General features: G+C 46.6%; 1 protein-coding gene across 5 annotated transcripts in view; it reads right to left on the bottom strand.

The window, feature by feature from the left end:
- LOC125953880 (kinesin-like protein unc-104) overlaps window positions 1-17,411 on the bottom strand; it is a 37,256-nt gene extending 19,845 nt beyond the window's left edge. For 4 of the 5 annotated variants that reach the window (XM_049683696.1, XM_049683692.1, XM_049683694.1 and 1 more), the window contains exon 1: window positions 17,189-17,411. The gene's annotated coding sequence lies outside the window, so the exon portion shown is untranslated. Of the gene's footprint in view, window positions 1-3,479; window positions 3,896-17,188 lie in introns of those variants that run through there. The other variant, XM_049683693.1, reaches the window with a different exon arrangement.
- Window positions 17,412-17,500: the final 89 nt, after the last annotated feature.

The following is a 17,500-nucleotide window of genomic DNA, read 5'->3' as shown; positions in this document are numbered from 1 at the left end:
CAACGAAAAGATGGACGGATATCTCAATGTGTGTCCAACGCAGCAAAAAGCGTTACACAAGGCCACAAGATGCTTGACATGCTGCGTATAAACTTTTCGAGAAACATGTGTTTTTAGTATGTAAATCCTTTCTCTTTTTTTCTTGTTTTTTGGCAACTGAAATTCCCTTGTAAGGATCCCGTGGTGCCCTTTTCCAGTTCCAAGACCACGTTTTAACTTACAAGTCCTTCAAGCACTGTACAAGGACGATGTAGTAGGATCTGATTTCTTCCCCCCCGGGTGCAAGTTATGTACAATGTAGCTAAGGCCAAGCTACAAGGGCGCCAGCTGTCTGCACCAGAATGGTCAATTAACGCCGACGGCATTGAGCAATATAAAAGCATTCAATGACTCCATAGAGTTCATACTCGGCCCAAACGAGGAATGCTTTATTACAGTCGTTCATTTACATTTCTCGCGAGATTTCTCCGTTCATTTATTTCCTTTCATCTCAAACCAGTTCATTTCATACCACGTTCCCGACCAGATGTCTGGATTGAATGAATCATCGCTGCATACGCCAGCGAAAAACATGCTTTTTCATATTCTGTGACCTGCTAACCTTAAAACAAATATGTCACGTTGTACTGCGGTTTTAGCCCGCTACTATTACCTGCTAATGGGTGCACGCTATGCTATTAAATTGTCGGGAGGTGGACTTTTAAATATGAGACGACGCCAGGTGATCCATCGTACTGCCTCGGCCGCTCGGTCGTCACATAGACGACGATAGGAAAATGCTTTATGTACTACGACGCCCTTATGTGTAACCTTATACCAGTGAAAGCCCCTCAAAATGAGACCATCCATAAGGAAGCGCTCCAAGCGGGTAGTTATGGTTATGGTTTGCAAAGGGAAATACAAAAACGCAGGAACGACCACTGCCAGTGTCACAGACACTGCGTCAGTACGGTCGGGACAGTCGAGACTTTTTGGCGTCTTTGCGACGAAATTGGATCCGATCCAAAATGTTCGCTGGTCGTATCCGAATACTCTCCGGGAGCGGTGAGTCACTTTGATTCCACCAGCCCACACCCTGCTTAAAAGCGTTTTCTTTGAATTTACCACACGTTCTACCGACATTAAGCAGACATGTTAGCGGAAAACAAACATTGGTGTATAAAGAAAAAAAAAGCCAACTCGTGTCTTAGTTGCCATACCTAACGGATGAATATCATATTTCCCATCGCATTCGACGCATTATCGGTCAACATATTCCGCTGTCAACATCATATTCTCTTGTGCAAACTGACGATCAAAAAAATATTTAAAAGAATCACGTCACTCAGTGTTGTATCAATTATATAACAGATGCCTATTACTGGATGTAAACACTGAACTAAACCATTGCTTGGGCCACGTATCAGGGGCATTCACCTCGCCATTGCACCCGTATTGATTTATGAACCGCAAAAGGTGCGATCACCCCTTCCCGATGCAAGCAACAAACATCCCCTAGTGCACCCCAACAATGGTCCGTGCGTGACCGTAACTCATCGAACTCAACTCCTCGACCAAGCTCAATGACACCCTCCCAGCGATGGTGGAAAGGGATGGATTTTCAAGGTAATATGACCGAACCGACCGCCAACCTGGCGCCCCTTGAACATCAGCTGTGAAGCCCGAGAATCATATGTAAATGCGATGGTATCGGCCACGAATCGTTCCGAGTAACACTTTGCTCCCGTCTTTGCTCTACTTCCTGAGGCGCTGAGGTGACTCATCCAGGGCCACCCCACGGGCACACGGTGTGGTGTTCAGGTGCTATCGAAGTCCTTCATTCGGGTCGATTACTATTTGTTCTTATTTCCTTCCGTTGACCAATCTTGGTTGTTCGTGTTTTATGTAGAAAACTTCCCCGTTCCCGTTCTTGATACCCTTTGTTCCCCCGCTAGAGCGACCAGCGGAAGCATGGCCATTGCTTGCTTGCTAGCTTGGAGGAAAAATCAATACCATTTTTCCCACATTTTCCACCGAACCATTTCTACGATCGAATTGGCCAATGGCCAGAAGAAGCAGCAAGAGAGAGAGAGAGAGATTATCCTGTCAGAATGTTTTTATGTTTTGGATTTAGTCTCTCGCAAGCTCCCGAAAATTAGTCTCTCGCAAGACTACATGTTGAGAGAACCCGTTTCTCTCATTGGATTCCTCTTGGACTCCTTCAGCATTTTCCTTCCCTCGGTATGCTCTTTGTCTCTCTTATGTTATCCGCTCTTTTGCCAACTACTCCACAAGAGTGATTCCCCTGCCTTTTCCTATATGGTTGTGTGTTTGCATGTGTTTTTGTTTCTTTTGGCACGATTTTGCGAGATTGATGGGGTGGACGACAATGCAGATAAGCCGTGTATACCGTGTGTCATTTACAGTCTTTAGTAACAGATGTTCAATGGAAGAGACACATTCACCGTAATACTGCTACACAAACACATCCCCTGTCCACTGTCACTGCTTTCATGTCCCTTTTTTTCGCCACAATTTCACAACTTACAGCCTAAGGGAATATCCTTTTTTCATAAATACCTTTACCGAAACACTAACGCTAGATCTTCCGTTAAACGACGATAGTAGCGAAAGGATTTATTATCTAGGTTATGCCATACGAATGCAATTAGAGATCTTTTAACAAAAAAAATACACAATCCAACAATCCCTTTCAATCATGTTAAGAGTTATGGAAAACTACGAGCTACCGCTGTCGGCTCTATATTCCACAGTATTTTCAGCACTCTCAGTACCACATCACAGTCTGCTCTCTCTCTCACTGGCACTCCACATCGACTGTTTCTCAGTTGTGCTCAGTTTCTCACGGAACAGCGTATATCCTTTTGCCTGCACCCTGCTCGATGGGGCTTGAACGGTGAATCATCTCTGTTCGGCACTGTGCAAACTTCTGTTGGAACCACTCCCGCCAGGGAGAGAGAAAGAGAGAATCGTATCGCAAAAAGTATCCCAATTCAGCGCACTTCTGGTTCACAAAATGGCGCTGCAGAATTGGCAATACTGGCACACAGATTTTCTTTCACATTTTCAGGAGCTCCAGCTGTGCGATGATATGTTAATCGACCGAAAGAAATGGCTCCAGCACCGAGTCAACGATTCGCAAACACTACTATGATTGGTTTATAAATTTCCACTTTTTTGCTTCCAAACGCTTTTGCCATCGCTTACTAAATATCGCTATCGATAAGGCATTTCGAGGAAAGCAAACAGCGAACACGAAAATCCCACACAATGACACGCACATACGCCACCATCATCGGACATGACCTTTCGTATGTATGTACACCGCAATCGATCGATGGACGGTTTTCTATGGACGGGATGAAACGAAGTCGTGACCTCGAAAGCAGGGAGCATAGAAGTTGCCCAGCAGCCCAACCCTCTCACGATAGAAGAAAATTTCACCTTTTTTTGTGTGCACGCAGAAATAGAACACTTACAAGAGGAAAAGCTGCAGCTGGGAGAACCTCGATCCGGTCGTATGCTACAACACAACAACAGCTACAACCACTGCCACACTGCCTGGTGCCACTGAAATTAATCCGCTTTTCCTCACGTGTCACAGAGTGTGATGAAAAATTAATTTCCTTTCGGTATGATATTACTCTCCACCACACAGATACGCACACACATAGACCACACCACCACGTACGGGGAGAACCACCAAATGCCCGCAAACCAGTGTTTGGGGATTGGGAAAACGGGAAGAAGAAGAAAATCAACACTTTTTCACAGACTAATTTCGTTTAATATTTCCCTCCTGGCTCCACACACCGTGCCACTAAAGCGACAAACCCAACTTCAACTTCGGCGCTGGCTTTTGCGTTCCCACGGACCGTGTTTCAATCCATGTTGGAAGAAGGCTCGCTTGGAACTGATGAGCGCGGCGCAATGGTGAAAATCCTCAATTTTCCAACTAGACCACCGTGCACTAGGAATGCGTGCGGGGAATTTCCACACAAAACGAACAAGAGAGCGAGAGATGGTAAGAGAGAAAGAGAGAGAGAGAGAGAAAGAGAGTTTGTAGCTCTGGAGAGAAAATTCGTGTGGAAAAAGGAACGAGCCACCGAGTGATGGCATCCGTTTGGAGAGTCCTTTTGCTGAGATAAGTCCACTTGCAGTAGAGGATGGCTAAATCGCTCAACAAGGACACTGGTCTCTCTCTCTCTTTCTCTCTCTCTCTCTTCTCTCTAGCACTGATGATTTCTGGCTAGCATTTTTCAAAATATACCGAGAGAGAGATGGAAAGATACACACGATGATGGGCTGTGATGCTTTTTCCTTCCTTTAGTGCGAGTCATGCGCACTGAACGCGAAAGCATATCATCGACTACTCCTCCTTTTATTAAACTCTCCCGTTATCGATTCCACTGCACAACGCATCGTAATGTGCCGAGCGGAGAAAACAAGCCGCGAGGACTATAGGGAGCGCCGCACGGGCATTCCAACACCCGTTGGCACTCCACAAAATATGGAAAACGCTTTTCCGTGTTTCCTACAGTCATGAGTGTACTCTCCACCCCCCCCCCCCCCCCCCCCCGCGTCCCCGCGGTCCTTTCGAAATGATGCGGTTGACGCGAACCACGAAAGACGTCACACAGTGCATAGCGTTGTGCACGATGATGATGCACACGGAATTGGGATCCACTGGCCACGAAAATGAATTTCTCGTACCTTATGGCGTGTGCCTGTCGGAACAAGCGGCAAGTGCGCTTTATGCGCGCGCACTGACCGGGTCCCGGTGGCCACCATTAGCACTATGATGAGGCATAGCACCCCTCGTGAGGTAGAAATATATTTACAACCAAAACCATCAAGATTGACAGCATCCGCTAGGGCTTGGTGATCGACACTTCGGCGCACAGCTGGCCGTTGCTGGTAGGTTGAAGGAAAACAGGAATAGAATATGCTAGAAAAAGTTTATCATACTGCTAGCACATATTAATATCAATCAGTAAGAGCAAACCGAATAGTAAAACTAACTAACGGGATTGCAATGCTTACGAAAAGTATGATATTTGCGAAAAGCAAATCTTGCGGTCTATTCAACCGCTAATATGAGCTATTCAATATAATCTAAACATTGTCTTAACATTTGTCTAAAAAATAATTTCAAAATTTTCTTTCTCTCCATCGGAAAGACGTGAAAAAGCAGAACAGACAGAAGCACACCATCGCCATGCCAGCTAAATTGAAATCGATCGATCATATTGATTGCCTAATGTTCATCAGGAATGCCAGCAATCTTCTCGTGCAATTGCGCTTCCATTCTCCCCCGAGAGGAGCGAGAGCACGAGAGCAGGGAGCTGATCAAAAATTCAGTGCTTAGTGTTATACACTGGGGGAGCCAACCAAAAAAAAATGGATTACCGATCATCAGAAGAAATTGAAGAACTTCCAAAACCCAATTTTATCGTGACGATGAATCATTGTGTTTTCAAATGCATTCCCCTACGGACGGGTCGGTTATATGGGGTCTCGGTGTGGTTCAAGTTTCTTGCCACGGACTTCGCGGCGTACCCTTCAATCTGCCGCAGCATCACGAAACGAGTAAAACGAAACGAGTTCTCTCCTTTAGTAGCTCCTTTTTGTGTTGATTGGACTTAGTAAATTCAATTGTTTTTTTTAACATATATAAGGACGGACGAGCCGTATGTTTAAATTCAATTGTTATAAAGTTTCAAACAGTCCGCTGTGTACTGATACCTGATAGTACTGTGTACTGATCACCTTCCTTTCCGATCGATCCTGACGTAAATTTCTGTATTTGCAAATTTTCTTCGATCATCCAATGGCTGACTAATGATACGCAAAGGTATCATCACGACGGTAATTTAATTGTTTTATGGGGGGTAGAAAATTCATCGAAAACCGAGTGGTCTCGCTAAAGTTTATGGATCCCTTCCCGAAGGCTAAGCAATTTCGGTAGACTTCCAGGAAGGGCAAAGCCAAATTCTTCCAGAAATAAAAAAGGAATGCCCGGGAGGGTTTATAAAAACAGAAAAAAACGCACCGCCCTTTGGCTTGAGAAAAGCCATCTACACGCACAACTCTGTCTTCCATTAAATTACACCCATTGCCCATCCCCCGAGTTCACTGTCTTTCTCTCTTACTCGCTCTCTCTTTCTTTCTATCTCTCTATGACCTGTCTGGGGCCATAAGCCTCCTGTTATGGAGCAAATTTGGATCCTCGTGGTTTTTTGCTATCTCGCCTGCGAGGAGCAATGCGTCCTTCTTAGAAATACCAAAAGGATACGAGGGGACATTCATCGTCTCAAAGCCAAGGCGCGTCTGAAGCGTAACGAGTTTTGAAGCGCGAGCAAAGCAAACATGAACCCGCTCGGCGCTCTCTCGGTCCTTGGCTGCTGCGGAACTTTCCAGTGCGAATGTCTTGTTGACGCTGGATGATGAAGCCACAGCCATTGGGGTGCTCGTTACGCTGTCTGAAGACTCAGCCCCTCTCGACGGAGGTGTGTAGGTGGCAGTATAAATGTTGCCAACATATTGAACCACGGTGCCAACGTGCCCTGAAGCTTTTGAGCAGTCTGTGTGTATGTGTGTCGGTGTGAATGTGTTTGTGTCTGTGTATATGTGGGCGTTTGTGATGAGCTTCTATTTTTAGTCAAACAGCAAGGAGCAGGTTCGCTGCCAGCATCCTGTCCTGACACCTAGTCTGATCTCTTGCGGAAACTCAAGCCCTTGTCCTTGTTCGAGACTCTTTGTGTCTCAACGACAATAAAAACGATAACTTTCCGATGTTTCTACTTAAGCTGTGGACACAATACTTGAAATTATGCAAAACAAACTAAGCTGAGCTAAGCATAAGCTAGGCGGAGCCTGTAGAGCCGATAATTTGGGCTTTACTATGCTCGTTACGTCCGGCGTATGCCTAGTTGGATGACCGTAATCAGAATCACGATTCATTGCGATCCCACAGCAGCTAAAACTGCGTCACGGCGGCTGACGTAACGTGCTGGTATCGATCTGTCTCCCACACTCCAAATCACCCTTTAACCCCCTTTTCCCTGAGCCCCGTTTTCTGTACCACAACCGCGCCAGTCACTCACACTCTCGCGAGAGCAGAAGCATCCAAAAGCATCATCTCGCAGGCATAAGATAATCCACTGCATGTTGCAAGTAAGTTACGGTGGCACCTAACGGTAGAGGGGTGTTGGGACAAAATATGGTTTGCCTTGAACTCCACACACAAACCTTCCTTCTCGACCGATGGGTTCGTAGAAAGAATCCTGACCGCAAATTCCCCCCGCGCATAAAGCACCTTGAACCTAGGCGGCCCCAACTTTACGTGACTGTTTCCAAAGTCAATTAACCGCAAATTACCTTAACGCTCTCGATGGGACGCATTTGGGGCTTGTGGAAAAATCATGCACGATGGAAAAATCACTCGGCCCCGACCCGAGTACCGCCTGTATCCAAGGGGTTGCAGCGTTTTCCTCACGAGGCCACGGTTTAATTATGTTTCTGTCATTTTCCGGCATTGCCACTGCGATTGGCAATAATTATCGCGGCCGAGTGGTAGTGCCGAGCGAGATGACATAAATTGCGAGAGCCAAACCACTCCCCCTCTGGCACAGGAATATCGTTTTACATCGTGGAAACCTAGTTATTGGCGCAGTAAACCGCGATTTGGTTTGCGCTGTGCCGACGGTGATGCAGTGATATTGTCAGCAAAGTAGCCTACGCTTGAGACGCCTCAGAAACCGTAGAGAAGACTTTAGAAAACGACGAACTCTTGTGAATTCTTCACTCTAGAAGTGTTTTGTTCCAAAAATTATAACCATTTGCTATCGAGAATACGAATACTGAACAGCAGGAATAATTTGGAAAGCTCGGCGCCAAACGCAGCCACGCGTGCCGACGGATCTAAAACCTTCTCCCCCATACTCCGGGAAGTTGTTGTTGAACCACATTTAAGGTTAGTGGTTGTAACCTTTAAATTATCGACCAAGGTCCCGGCGGCGGTGGCGGTAGCAGCTAAATTACGATCAACCATCGCACGTGCGTTCAGCCGTAGTTGATACCCGGGCTGAAGCGAGGGGGCACAGCACAGGCCGATGGAAAATCGAACAACAAATCACTAGGCCTTGGGTCGCCGCAACGTGGCGCAACGGTGTGATAATGGTGATAACACTGCAGGAGACGGTGGGCTACAAATTGAAAAAAAAAACCCAGCAAAAGGAGAAGAAAACTCCTGACAGATAACTGAAATTTATGGTCTTCAATTTACCGCCGGTCGCGGGAGGTGTAGTGTTCGCGTTGGCAATTTGTGCTGACGTCTGTTCCCATTCGCCACCTCTGCTCTCAAGTGGTATCCCCGTCGCTGCCGTGAGCTGCTTTGTCCTTTTGCCACTGGCAAGAAAGGATAGCATGACGGTGGCCATCTTACGTGACATTATCCTTCTACGTTGGTGTCTCCGTGTCGATCGCTGCATGTCGCTGAAGTTTCGCCTCCTACATTGCTTCAGGAAGGTAAGCGCACCCACTGGTGCTGGTGGTAGACACTTTGCTCGGCATATTATCAACAATTAAGCACAATGTCTGCTCTTTCTTTCGCTCTCTCTCTCTCTATTATCAGGCCGAACAATTCATCTCGAATGAACGTGAAGAGAAGCTTTTACCAACGACTGTACGAACGGGTTTGGCATATCCCAGCCCATGTGTTCCATAGATCAGGGCTTCATCACTAATGGAAAACAGAAGAATCGAAGTAGCTCACGAGATGGCGAGACGAAAAGCGTCAGGGCAACGGATACCGACAAAATGGTTCCAAACGGTGCGTCATACTTTTACTCATTCCATCGGCGTCTACACAGGACTCCGAGAAAACCAGCACCAACTCTTCTGACGCAAGGGAGTGCTTTCCCACGGCCAGACAGCCAGATTTGCTATCCACCATTTCCAGGACGCACAAAATGGCGAAATCTCGTCGTCTTTTCCGCCACAAAGAGCATGGCGATTTGCGTGGTCGGAATCGAAGATTCTCGTTTCGCGATTCTTGTTACGGATTCCGTGTTTTCGTGCTCGGGTGTATGTGTGTATCACAACCACGGCACGTTTGCCGGTGTTATCAGGGCTGCACGGTTTAATTAAAATTGAATTATTTATTTCAATCTCCTGATCTCCTGACCGCCTGGCAATGCCAGGTCCGATAGGCACACACACACACGCACAAGGAAACGTCCGGTGCGTCCGTGGTTGCGTACACCGGCGGCACCGGGAAATAGCGCAGCTCTGACGTAGTAGTGGATTGATAATGGCAGTAAACGGATTATCTCACCATTGCGCTCCAAGGGCACCAACGCGTGTCAATTAATGTTTGCGCCTTCACTGACAGTCTCGCGAGGATCAGCCGATGCAATCGGACAAATTAAGAGCGTAACTTAGATCTCGCCGATTTGCAGGATAATTAGACTTGATTCGGATTGTTCCTCCCACCGGAAAATATGCCGCTTTTCAGAAGAGATCCAGAAACAAAAGAAACCTGTATCAACTTGATGTTACAAGCTAGCTCATCGATGCCTCTTTAGGGGAGGCAAAACGGAGCTACTTCCATTAAGCTAGATTATGTAGTTGTGATAGTCACTAAAAACAACATTTACCATTAGGACACCCAATCAAATGGCCGGAGATTAGGAGGAACAACATTTTACATATCGTTATTGCTTGTCGCACCACTTAATAGACAATAGGCAATGGTGTTGTTCTGCCTAAGGGTGCCTCCCATTAGACCACCGTCACGATTGAGCAATACAATTAGGCACCACACGGTCTCTCTTTCTCTGGCTCTCTCTCTGGTTCTCTCTATCTCTCCAGATGTTTACATATAACGACCATTCGGTGAGATTAAATTCAAATATTTCAATTTTCTACGAGCCCATCAGCCCTATAGCTGCGACCGGGAGGACCATACAATCTTAAGGGGCGAAAGAAGCGGCAGAATCCTACAAAAGGCGCGACCAAAGGTGAGGTGTCCTTTTTCCATTCGCTCCTGCGGACGACCGTTTGCTCTAATGCTCTGGCGCTCCCATCCCAGCGAGAAGAAACCAAGGTCTGGTCTTTGTGAATAAAATATAATCTTTATTTATACGCCGGGTCTTTCCGGTCGTCGGACCCCGGAAGCCAGATCACGAAGTCTTCGGGTGTCACCACCACCAGGGTTGTGAGCAAAATGCGAAGGTAGGTGGCCTTGCCGGTGCTTCGGTACATTATAAATATTGTAGCAGGTACTACAGTCTACCCCCCACATCATCATTCTACAGGAGTACACCTTCGTCTGCAGCGGGTAGCGTTCGGCGTCGGAAACTCCTCCGGGAGCTGAAGCTTCAAAACGAGCCTACAAATTGAAACCCTACACCGTCCCAGTCCCACGAGGTGGCGGGAGATGGGGACACTTTTTCAGGTGTCGCGTGCTCATTCCGGTCGCCGTTAATTTACTGTTATATGAAGCGGTTTAAGCGATGGCACCCGAAGCTGCGTGCTGCGTGAAGGCCTAGTGGGATCATCTTACCAGCATTCTACTCACGTTCTATCGTCTTAATTGTGGATAAGGTATTATCCCTCGGCGCAGGCAGGTAGCCCATGAGAAAACGGTAAGCAGCATTTCCTCGGAACGCTCCGGTGCTACCAGGGACCAGGGCATAGAATAACCCCACTCCATCGCACACTCACCAGATTCGCGACGATCCATAAAAACTCGCTCATTAATCATTCTCATTCTGGCAAGGTTGCGACAACGTTTACGACACTGTCAAGGCAGCTCCTGGTTGCGCTCGGTGACTGACGGGAGACTCTCTCGCCCTCGGGCTTCTGCAGCGATTTTCGGTTCAGTTCCAGCCGGTAGAAAGGTAAATACTCCTTCATCCAAACCGACCACCAACCGGATGTCCTTGGGAAGGAGCTAATGGCATAAAAGCTCATCTTGCTCCACACCATCACCAATGTCCCCATTGGTGGCGAAAGGAAACTGCATGGTCTCAAAGTACACACACACAAACACACACATTCATGACCTCGTTTTAATTTGATGACGGTTTCATAAAAGTAACGAAAGCAGTTTCATGGTACGATGAGCGCTGTTCGCTTTTAGCGCACTTGAGTAGTCCTGATTAAATATTGACCGGCGGTTTAATGCATTCAACACTGTTTCAGCTTTGCACTTAACAACATTTTGGGCGGAGGGAGAAACGGTATCGATTATTGAACACGATTGTTTTCGATCGCATAAAGCCTTTATGTTAGTATTGGTTTCGATCGAATATAGCAGGTAGAGTGTAGATGAAGAATGCTTCTGCTGTTTGCATAACACGTTTTGTAATGAGTTTTCACATTTATCCATTACCATTTTTTGCGAATTAATATACCTTTACTAACAGCTAAGTATGTCTGTAGTTCCAAGAGAATCCTCTTCGAAGGATATGAAACAGCGAAAGCAATTTGAATAAGAGCTGTAGCATTTCGTGGTATTATTATAATTGATTCTTATTCAGTGTAACGTAGCTACACTGTCAGAGATGGCTGCATTTTGTAGTGCTTCGAGGTTCTTCCATCCAAATTATTAAGCCTGGACGTTTTACTGAACTTAATATAAATATTTAAGAATTGTATACTCTTGTATCAGATAAAAAAAAAACATTATTTAAATCAATTACTATTTTAGTCTCCATTTGAACAAATAGAGCTAGCCCACCGATTTTAAGTATAACGATGTAGAACACAATCAATTTTTATTCACCAAAACAAACAGAAATTTGCTCAATGGTTTAAAATGCAAAACAAAACTCTTATACTACTTTTCAACGTTACATATTTGCTTAACAAAATAGAAAATCGACCAAAACTTATGCATACACCTGGCGTATCAAATCGTAATCAGAATTTGCGAATCGCCTTCCCCTGCATCAGCACAAACAAAACCATCCCGCAGCACAGCAGCACGGAGTTATTGTGAAAACAATCAGCGAAAATCGTTTTATACTCCATTTTCCCGCTCGATTACTATCCTAATCCCGGTCGGGTCCATTACTCACATAATCAGCATTTAGCCCCTGTTCGGGTCCCTGTTTGCACTAACTTTTGGAGAATCCCCTTCTCGTTACACGGTTCCAAATTTTCGGTGTCCAACCCCGCCGCCGATAAGCATACAACCCGGATCGTAAACATACACATATACTGCTACACCGGCCCAGAGGAGAGGACCAACCAGAAATTGCTGAAATAAACCCGGCCATCCCGGCAAGGACCAACGTGTGGCCCCGACCGCGGCTTTACATGGTTCGTTTGCGTGGGGACACGGTCTGTTTGGATTGTTTGAGTAGCGCCGAACGGTGGGGGGAGGGGGTCGTTCTGATTAAATCTTTTGGCCTCACCTCACCAGGACGACGAGGGAAGTCCCCTTGCGACCATCGATCGCTGGAGTAAACGCTTATGTTGGGCATGGCATGTAAAAGACAAACGGAACAGGTTACAATCCCAGGCCGCCAGGCCGGATTGGAAATTCGATTTCCAATCGACATCTGCCCGGTGCCCTGGTGTATTCCCTCCGCACCGGAACTCCGGTTTCACCTCTGCCAACAGCGAATCGAAACGGATTGGCGGCCCCGGGCGGTATTGAGAGTTTTGCTGCCGCAAGCGAAACTACGGAACTCTTTATGGTCCTCTGTACCTGCAGCGAGGTGGTGGCAGCGAGGAGAAGAGATAGGGGAGACCGGATCTGATAACAAAAAACTTTTTTCCTCCCAACAAAAACACACCTGGGCAGTGGGCTTTTCGCGGCTCCGCGCAACTGCGGCTACTATGGCCGCTGGATGCGCCATCAGCCGATGCGACGTTCGGTTATAACCGGAAAGTTAAGAGAGCAGCAGCAGTAACAGCACTGCTACCACGGATGTACCGAGCAATGGGTTAACGAAATAACAAGACTTTTTGTGTTTTTATGCCCTAACCACCTCTCACCGCACACAGCCTGATACCGAGCGTGTATTTCGAACGGACAATTCCCTCATTGGCGGAGGGCGACCATCACCAGGCACACGTGCGGCTCGTACAGGTCGCGTGACGCCTCGTATCCGTTGTGCACACGAGACGACGCCGTGGACACAGCACACAGCTGCGACCGACCGACCTGACTAGTAGCGAACCCAACCAATACCAATAACAAAAAAGCACCAGAACAACCGACAACGAGCGACGGTCACACGCGGAACAACCGAAAGCATCGTGAGGAGAGGAAGAGTAGCAGAAGGAAGCGCTTTCCCTTCGGCTCCACTCTAACCGAGATAATGCCAGAACCTCCGTGGAAGGAAAAGCGAGAATTTTCCGCTAGGAAGCGAGGCAGAAAAATAAAAAACAAACGAAAGGAATGGCAAAGGAAAGGAATGGTCGAACAGCGCTCCCTGGGCCTGGAATGGTTTTCCAGTTCTTCACGTCCCACCGTTCGTTTCCTGTTCCGCTAGTTCTTAGCGCTCTGTGCGCTGGATCGAACGGAGGAAGATGAGCAACGCCATTGCACGCGATGTGTCTCCCGGGGGGAAACTTCCGGGGGTTTTTAGTGCCAGCAGCGATGGTTCCAGTGGCCACTCATGGCGCATGATGGCGCGCGCGCGCGCGCGCGCAAGACATAAACTATGGAACGGTACGGAACATGTTCCGGGTCGTGATGGGATGGCTGGATTTCCCTTGGAACACTTGTCATGGATCTAAGGAATGGTTTTCGAGACAAAGCGGAGAGATGTTATTCGATGCTTATCCGCTCTCTAACAAGTTCAGATGTAAGTTTATCTCAGTTCGAAGACGACTTTCAGTATATCATAATTTCGTTTAATTTCATTCTGCTTTTTGTTCCCATTTCCATTCCTAGTCATCAATCCTGGGAAAGCGATCGCAAAGCGGTATGTTTGTCTGTGTGGATTGGTCTGGCAAGATTTATTCGTAAACGCCATTGGAGACCGACGATAATGCAAATTGTGACCGAGTACACATTCATTCGCCTTCTTAAATATGCTATTTACTCAGCGTAATCGAATGCAAGGCATGTTTCCACCGTTCCACGTTTCCGCGCCAGTCCTCTTTTTCCGTTCAGTAGCATTTGTCATGCTCAAAACCACCAACCGGCGGGCGGCACCATCTGAACCGATACTGTGGAAACGAGTTACGACAAGCAAGGAAAGAAATGGCACCTGCCATACCGCACACACGCACACGTACTGGTAACGATCATCTGAGAATCCTTCGTTAACCGCAAATGGGAGCGCGTACTCCCAGGAGGGTCCCTGGAGCCGGAGAAAGGTGGCGAACAGGGATGGTAAACTTCTTTCAAGGCTTTCTCCGGCTTCCATTTCTTTGCTCCAACTACTAACTATCATTCAAATGGACCCTCCTATGGAAACGCCTAAGCTTGCGGTTTGTCCTGACAACGCAGAAGACACGATTGCGAGCGAAGGACAGAGAGCCATCAATCCAAAGGATTCCTGTTCCGGTACCACATTCGCAATAGATTCGTTTCGAATCGTTCGGTAACGAAAGAGAGGCTTTGATGTGCAAACAAGCAGCGCCAGGCAAGCTGCCGGGGGTTGGTTGATCGGTCGGTCGGTAATCGAAGCCGTACACAAACCCCATTAAAAACGTCAATAGCACGGGGGAGCGGAGCACATGGTGGCAAATAAGGTGTAGTAGGTGGTCTGCTTACTGCTGATCTCGCTTACTTCGCTGCTTAGTTGAATACGTAATACGCTGCTGTGGTTTCATTTCAGTCTCAGATCTGGCCGAGGAGGATATGTCACCAAATCGAAAAGGGGCAAGGGGGAAAATGCAAATGATGGCTGGCAGCTCCATGAGCACCGGAGACGATAATCCCGTATTGATTTTGAGTGTAACTTTTGCACCGAACACCGAATCCTTATGCTCATGCCATGAATATTGATCAATTCGAAAATAATGAGCTTCTGGGCGAATCCTAGAGAAGAGCGGAAATACTCAGCGACGCCCTCGTGACGTGCTTGCGCCAACAATAACAGCAACTTTCGACCGTGATTGGAATCGTGCGTCAGCGGTGCAGCGGATTAATCCATTGCTAGCCATAAAATGGCGAACGGAAACAGGATTGTAACGCTCGCTACATGTTCCAGGTATTGGATGCTAGCTACTAGTGGAAGATCACAGACTAATTGTTCGTTTACGTCCATATGCTGGCACAAGGTATTACGTGGAATATTACTGAGCTATTGTGACCCCAAGAAGGCCAGTACCACTATTTCTTTTATTCTAGATTTACACACTATGGATAAGCCAGCAAAAGAATGGAAAAAACTGTTTTTTTTTTCTAATAACCGTTGGTAGATACAGCGATGAATAGAAAAAATATTTGTGCATCGAGCATCCCCCAAAAAACATTTGCAAATACTCGCTTGCAGCCGTCGGCGAATCCTACGACATGCCAGCACCAAGGAGTTTACAAAAAAAAATAAACCAAGGACACGGTTTTATGGATGCTTTGCATAAAAGAAGGAATACATGAAACTCTGCAACACAGTCCGTGATATTCCACGTAGCGGCACGAATGAATTTCAAATGCGAATCATAAAAAGTTCCTCGGATTTGCACATTCCTCCCACCCAGAGTGTGTGTGTGTGTGTGTGTGTGTAACGGGGAAGCGGGTATAGATCGGAAGGCGAATTCGGTGGATTGCTGATGCTTCCGAGTGCCGAAGTCTGGAGGCCTTCTAGGGAGTGTGATGGTAATGGTCCCCTAGGCGGACGATCGTAGAAAGGATAAGGAAGGAGGGTAGGGGATCGCTTTGAACTCATAATTCAAACACCAGTACATCCGTGGCAAGCGGATTCGATGCTGACAGAAAAAAAACTTGCGCTACCATATGTGTACGTTCGTCCATTGTGGTTGGTGCCAGTAAGTCCCGGCCAACCAGTACGCCGATAACGGTCTAATGGAGGAAAATTGTCCTCTGAGTCATCGCTACTTCGAGCTATGCAGCAATGTAGGGCACACTCTGTGCTTCAACATTGCTTTCTATGTCGATTCTTTTTTTTTTTATTTGAGAAACATTTCATTTAATTAAATGTACAGGCAAAATTGCATACAAAACTATTTATAAACTAATTATGAGAGTTTTCTTTTCGGATCTAGTTCAATTTGTGTTTGTCAGCTCAAATCCGCTTAGATGATAATTAATACTATGCAAGCGTTTTATGAAAAAGGCAAACAAAATGGTACAAAGATACTGAAGAGAACTAAATTTAGGACAATACTCATTAGCACACAACACTGGCTAGTGCCTATAAAGTTCAAAAATACCAAACCGATCGAAACGATAATGAACCACAATCCCACATCCGGCAATTGATTGAAAATCGGGCGAAAATTAGTTCGACATCGATTCCAACAACGAAACGTCGAGAAGGACATTTGAAGGGAATGGCTTCCAGGGGGATTTTGGAGTGGACACGTGCGGGACGCCATATTTCACCGAAACGTGCTGCATAATGTTGTGTTCGCACAATCGCAATGTACGCAAAATATCGATCGATGGCCATGAAGCCATTCGTTTTGCAGCACATATGAGCAAAGTCGCCTCGAAGCTCTCTTTTCCATCCCATCCAAAAAGGAATGCTAGTGCAAGCGATGGTATGCACGTGGAGGCACGAAGGCAACGGGGACAACACATCCTGCTGGACGTGGGCCGTAAACGGTCTCGGCCTACACACCCGCCGATGATCGCTGGCCGTTCATTATATAACATTGTGGGGCGTTCAGGGAGGTCCTTGCGCAATGGAAAATGCTCCTAGGAATGTGCATCACGTCGCGAAAGAAACGGACAGAGTGCACTCGCATGTCCTTGCAACGCAAAAAAGTGGTCACATGTAGCTTGGCCAGGACTTTTCTCCAGCTGGCAAGCGAATCGTCACCGATATCATGTTAAAAACAAAATACGGCTTTTACTTGCTAAAACCAAAGCTTATCACTAAGCCAAATTCAAGATCATCGTTAAACATTCCTATAATGCACCATCATATACTTTTGCATACATCATCGCTCAATTGTCTCAATTAGAAAATACTATATAATCACGAACCCACCCTCAACAAGGGGTACTTCTTTATCAACAAAGGCCACTTACTTGAAACAGTTAATTGAGTGTGGGAGGGGGCGCACGAAACAGCTGTAAATTCTCCTTCCTCTTCGAAGAGCACTACAAGATCCTCACGGACGATTCACGGCATTCAAGCAAACACACACACGACACTTGTCACGACCATTTCAACACAATGCAACCGATCCAGCAGGACGACAGTGGCTGTGGGAAGGAAAACTCCCCTTTGATTTTCCTCCCAATCCTTGCAAGTACGAATATACGTTTTCCCGTGCCACAAAAAAAACCAAAAAATTTGCGCAAAAACAATAACATTGCCGGTTTAGGAGAGGTTGAGTT

The sequence above is a fragment of the Anopheles darlingi genome, chromosome 3 (assembly GCF_943734745.1).
Source record: "Anopheles darlingi chromosome 3, idAnoDarlMG_H_01, whole genome shotgun sequence".
Classification (NCBI taxonomy): Eukaryota; Metazoa; Arthropoda; class Insecta; order Diptera; family Culicidae; genus Anopheles; species Anopheles darlingi.
Note: the sequence above shows the minus strand (reverse complement) of the source record. Positions and strands in the feature narration are given on the sequence as shown.